Raw genomic sequence first — 6,005 nt, forward strand, 5'->3', positions numbered from 1 at the left:
CGCGCGCGGGACCCCCGCCTTCCGCGGCCTCAGCGGGGACGGGCTAGGAGCAAGCGACAGTCGGTGGGACAAATGGACGGACGGAGCGACTGCAGGCCCGGAACGCGCACGCACGGACCAAGAGCTTAGAAGGTGGCTGAGGGCGCACGCCCCACCTCTACATATACCGCGCCTCTGCCGCGGGGCCCGCCCACCGGCTGCACGTTGACCAATCCCCACAGGGGGGCGGAGCGTGGTCCGCAGGGGGCGGTACGCGGGGCCAGCACAAAGGCGCCTGGAGCTGGCGGGAGGGCGTCGGGAGAGAGCCGGCGGCTGGGGCCGCGGGAGGGGCCGAGAGGGAGGAAGGGGGCACGAGGGGCGTCCTACCCTCCACCCTGCCCTGGCACCTCCCTCTTGCCCTGGCTGCAGGCCCACCCATCAGCCCGGCTGGGGCAAGGTCACCCCGGGACCGGCTGCTCCCGCACCTGCCGCCCCCACCGCAGTTCCGGCCCACCCTCTGGGTCCAAGCCCGCCCGGCCGGCTGCCCAAGTTGAGCACTGCTCCTGTGGGCGGCCTGAGCCACCTCGAGCAGGACCGCTGCCAGACCCACCCAGGGCGGGAGCGGGGAACCGAGGCTCCGGAGGGCGCTGCCAGAATCATCCTAGGGGAACTGGTTGTGGCCCAGGCCAGTGTGGACCTGGGACAGTGTCTCCCCGCAGTCAGCTGCCTGCCGGCACTCCCCAGACCGGATCGGTGGTGGCGGTTGTTCTCCTTGGCAGGCTTTTCCGCCTGTCCGACCACCTACCACGCTCTCTGTTCCACTGGGGCGACAGTGCACGTGGGAGGACTGCGCTCCTAGGGCCAGAAGTGGCTCAGCCGACCTGTAACACGGTAGCCTTCCTGTCCTTGACTCTGCGTCCTACGGAAGCCACTCGAGTGCTTCCAACCCCTCCACTTAGCCCGGAGCAGCCTCACACGTGCGCACAGGCAGTGACAGGGCAGAAAACCCGGGGATGCTGGACAGAGTTGCTGCAGAGAAGCCCCGTCCCCGTGGTGGTGGTGGGGGACATCCCCCCAGGGAGAGCCTAGGCCTCAGATGGAGGGTTTCTTCAACAGGGAGATGCTGCTAAGGCCACGCTCTGTCCCCAAGGTCAACAGTGAGGTCAACCCTGCAGGCCTAAGACAAGCCTGACCAGGGATTCTGAGCGAGCTCTCTGGAGGCTCACGTGCAGGACCTGGGCTGGCCTGATGGTTCCAGAGTGAGGGGCGAGGCAGCCACATGCTCAGCCAGCTCCGCGGCAGCTGCAGGCAGAGTCAAGGACAAGGGTGTGAGCCGGAGTGTTGAGACAGGAAGCCGCCCCTGCTTGCCCTGCCGTCTGTAGGTTAAAAAAGCCCTGCGTTGGTGGAAGAACCATAAGAAAAGGCTACACCTGCAGATAAGGATGCCTGGGTCCCTTTAGGTGGGAGTCTCCTCTTGCAGGGTTTCCCACAGGAAAGGCATGTATGTTGGGTGCAAGAGGGAAGAGACTCTGAGGGCAGAAGCAGCCCCACCAAAGGGGAGGGGCAAAGAAAGAAAAGGGCTGCCCTGGCTGACGGAGATGGGGTTCTCTTCCCTACCCATCTTTGACCTCCCTCTGTTTCTCCTCCCCTCCTCAGAAGAAGCGCGTGCTAAGACGTTTTAGTTAGAACCTGTTTTTTTCTGAAAGAAGTGTCCTACCTTAGCTCTCCAGGGGTATGGCAAATGCCAAGAGGACGGATGCTATGGCTGCCAAAGATAAGCATTCTCTCTTGTCCTTGACCTACTGTCTTCCTCTGGCAGACAGCTCCCCCTCAAATTTCGGCCTTCCAGCTCTGCTTTTTGTCCCTCACTGCCTGTGAACTGTCCCCCAGGTTTTGATGAAGCCCTTGCAGGTCTGGCCCGCCTAGTCAGCGCAGCATCTCATTCAAACCAGCCTCCCTTGGAGTTCCTAGACGCTCCCAAGTTTGCACCCCAAGCTGCTATTGCTGCTGGAGAGCATACTCTGGGTCCCCCGAGATCACCACCCCCTGCCCGACCTGCCTGGAAGGGTCTCACCCAACCAGCCCCTCCCCACCTGAGGAGGAGCAGGACAGACTCATTCATGTTCTCAGCTTCAGTACTTGCCCAGTATATGACCTTGGGCAAGTCGCTTGTCTCCTGGACGGTCCCCTCAGTTGTAAAACTGAAGTGAAATATTGTAGCAAAGATTACGTGGTGGGGGGTATGGGAAAGCACTAAGCACAGTGCCTGGTGCGGAGCGTGTGCTGTTAAGTAGCTGGCTGAATTATAATTCCACTACTGTATTTCCTCATGACCTTGTCTAGCCTTGGGGCTGTGGCTCGGACTTTACCACCTTCTCACTGCCACTTAGCCCCTGCCAGGACTTTGCGTTCCCATCAGGCCCTAGAAGGTCACCCTGACAAATGCCCCACCCTCTAGGCCACCTTTCCCCCTGCTTCCCAACCTGCTTCCTGCTCTGTGACCTCCTCTAACTCAGGTAATGAACAACTCAAGTACATAATGTCCCTTTGGGTTGGACTGGGTGGGGCTGTGTCCCAAGCCCCTCCAGTTCAGGGTGCTATAGCAGCAGGGTGAAACGTGTGTGGTTTGTGGCTGGGCAGAGGGCAGTGCAGGCCTTGGGGAACCAAGAAAGCTGTCCCTTCCGGGCCTGGGGAAGGAACACAGGGCTCCTCTGCAGGAGGAAGTAGGAGGAAAGTCTTAGCTGGGGGTAAAGACTAGGGGGAGGAGTGTGATTTTTCATCCTTTTCTCTAGGCAGCTAGGGAAGAGGGCTGGCTCTGGAGCCCTGTGATTGGTGCTGTCCTGGGCTAATGCTGTGTGTGGGTGGATGGAGGAGAAGCAGCAGAGAACAGGAAGGACAGCAGATAGATAGCAAGAGGTTGGGGCCCTCTGCCGAGGGAGAATGGCAGCTTCCAAGAGGAGGCAACCGGATGCTATTGGGATGAGGCAGAATCCTGGAGGCAGAGCTGGGAGAGTCCAGCAGGTGAAAGGAGGGGGCAGCCCTGACGGTAGCAAGGTGACCAGGCAGAAGCTAAGACTGGACAGAGAAACCACCAGCAATGAAATCCTGGTGCTGGAGATCAAGGCTAACAGGGAAGCACCTGTGAGAAAGGGTGGGACTTGGCCAGCTGCAGGGAGAGAAGCAGAGCTGCGGAGGAGGAGAACCCCTCCAGCCGTCGACCGTCTATGCCCTCAGCCTCTGAACCCCACTGCAAACACAGTGCAGTCCTCTCTGCAGAGGGTTGAGGAGGGTCAAGCTGCCAATCCTACGTCCACACACGTGCTCGCACAAGGTGGGGCCCTCTCGGCCAGCCCCAGGGTATTTTAAGTACAGTGGCGGGGATGAAGGGACATGTTGCACGGTGACTCATCCTGATAGCGTTGACAGTGCAGTGAAAGGCTGGGTTTGTGTTTGCAGTGCAAAGCAAGCAGAAGGCGCAGCTCAGGAAGGAGGGCTTGCAGAGGGCTATGCCTGGTCTCCACAGCAGGGTTACGGATGGACGCCCAGTGGAACCTGCCGAGGCTGGGCCCAGTTCCCTCACACAGTCCCAAGGGGCACCGCTCTGTGCTGCTTAGTGGACCCCCTCAGGCTTAATAGAAAAACAAACCATTCTCCCAAATGGTTCTAACCTTTTAGAGAAACCAGAGAACCTGTGTTGAAACAAATAGAAATAGTCCTTTGCCACTTTCATTTGAGGTCATTCTGGCACTTCCCTATGTCATCAAGTCTTAATTGAATCCTGGCACTGCAGGAGGACCCTGTGTGAAAATAATGCAAAGGGGCCTTTTGACCAAGGCCTGCTGGTAAGTTGGGCTCCACCTCATACCCGTGGGAGTCCTTACCTGCTTGTCACCTTGGCCGCCAAGTCCCTGGCAGACTTCCATAAGCTGCTTTCTGCTCTGCTGTTGGCATCTGGGCGGTAGTTAGATGAGCTGGGATTCCTCTCCACCCACCATGGCCTTTTCAGGTTAGGTGTGTGGTAGCAGACAGAAAAGGACACTCAGAGAACATTTTCTGCTGTGTTTATCCTAGCAGAGCCACCAACGGGCATGGTCTCTGTGAAAAATCATGACTCCTTTGCGTGATTGGGAGATGGTAGGATGAAGTCCAGTGGGGAGGAGATGACAAACTATTGTTCCAGCTTTCAGAACCAGTCTGCCTGCTCCTTACTACTTGTGAGTGTGGGTAAGTTGGTTGAGTTTGTTTTTCCTTTGGAAAACCGTCTGGCACCAAGAAGCAGTCCATCTTCTACACTTTAAAAAATAAAGTACAATACCTGAGCCAGGCACGATGATGCCTGCCTATAATCTCGAGTACTGAGGAGGCTGAGGTAGGAGGATTATAAATTGGAGGTTAGCCACCCCAGGCAATTTAATCAGACCCTGTGTCAAAAATAAATAACTAATAAAGTTCCTGGGCTGGAGGTGAGGGTCACCCACAGGTAGAGCACCTTTTTAGCATGTGCAAGGCCCTGAGTTTAACCCCAGCATTGGTGTGGGATGGGAAGAAGGGGAAGCTATGCACGGTAGAACATCACTTGTCTTGATCACAAGAGTTGGAGTCCTACCTGAGCAACAGAGCAAGACACCATCTCAAAAATAAAAAGTTCCTTCCATCTGCTTGAAAGGGGCCATGGACACCCTGCTCCTGGAGAGGCTTAATCACAGTCAGTGAGCTCAGTGATCGCACCACATAGGACGTGTCCTCCTGTGCCAGGGACAGACATAGATGAGATGAGGAGGCCGCGCTGTATTTTATGATGTGTTTTGTGCTGGAAGACTTGAAGTCTTCTGGAGATAAAGGGAATGTCTGTTTTATGGTCTGCTCAATCTTCACGTTTTTAGTGCAGCTTTAGTGAAAGGCCCAGGGGGTAATGGTAGTCATTGTGGATAAAGTCCTTGTGGTTAGAGTTGAAGACAATGTCAGAGGGCCTCCAGTCCAAAGCCCTTGTCCTTGGAGACAAGGTAACCAGCTGAGCTGAACACCTCCCAGGGCCTGCCTACTCCCTACCTGCAGCAAAAGAGCCGATTGTTGGGAAACTGAGCTAAACCCTGTCTCCTTAGACACTTCTCAGCCTCCTACTTCTTGACTTTGGAGGAAGAAGAAGGTGCACGTTCTGCTGTGTAGCATTTCTACATGTATTGAAAAAATCTCTCCCATTTCCTTAATTTTTACTTTCTGAAGTTAAAAAAAAGAAAAGTTACTTTTCTTCAATCTTTCCATGAGGTAGCTTTCATCTAACCCCCTTGTCCTATTTGTTGCTTCCCTCTGCATGATTTCTCATCTCTCATTGTCCTTCTTGAAGCAGGAGCTCTGGGTTTGAGGAGTATAGAGGGTCCACTCGTGTTTATGTGTGATCTGGACACACATTTTTATCACTGTAGCTTTACAGATTTCTTGAGAGAAGACCTTTCTAACACTGAAATCACATGAGTGGTTTTTATTTTTTGGGTTTTTTTTTTTTTTTTGAGACAGGGTTTTGTTATGTAGTCCAGGCTGGCTTTGAATGAAGTAGCCCAGGCTGGCCATAAACTGGCTGTGATCCTCATGCCTCAGCCTCCTAAATGCTAGGATTATAGGCATATAGGCATATGTCACCATACCCAGCTAGGTAAGTGTTTTAGAAAAAGATTTTGTACTTGCAAAAAAATAAGGACACTTCCTCACTCAAAATCTAACGCAAATGAAGCGGGTGCTTAAAAGCAGAAGGCAGGGGCCCCAGCTCCTGGGCTCCAGGATGAGGCCCTACAAACCCTGGCATCTCAGGGACTCTCCTGGGCTTTTCTAGCCATCACCCCTGCAGCGACTCAGCTGCCTTCACCACCTCCTGACTCTCTCTGCCTCCTGGGCTTCCCCAGTACCCAGTGTGTCTGAGCGGAGGTAACTGGAGAAGGGTTTCATGGTCCTGCCTTGCTTTTGTTCCCACAGCTAATTGGCAAAGCCTTCTCTGCTCTCGGTCTGAATTCCAGGCAGAGGGAATCAGATTG

General features: G+C 54.9%; 1 protein-coding gene across 1 annotated transcript in view; it reads right to left on the reverse strand.

Moving 5' to 3' along the window:
- Window positions 1-136, reverse strand: part of Atp1b1 (ATPase, Na+/K+ transporting, beta 1 polypeptide) — a gene marked incomplete in the record, with an annotated part of 22,793 nt that extends 22,657 nt beyond the window's left edge. Inside the window, 1 exon segment of the mRNA XM_005398203.2 lies at window positions 1-136.
- Window positions 137-6,005: the final 5,869 nt, after the last annotated feature.

Source organism: Chinchilla lanigera, unplaced genomic scaffold (assembly GCF_000276665.1).
Source record: "Chinchilla lanigera isolate Chin_1 unplaced genomic scaffold, ChiLan1.0 scaffold00061, whole genome shotgun sequence".
Taxonomy (NCBI): Eukaryota; Metazoa; Chordata; class Mammalia; order Rodentia; family Chinchillidae; genus Chinchilla; species Chinchilla lanigera.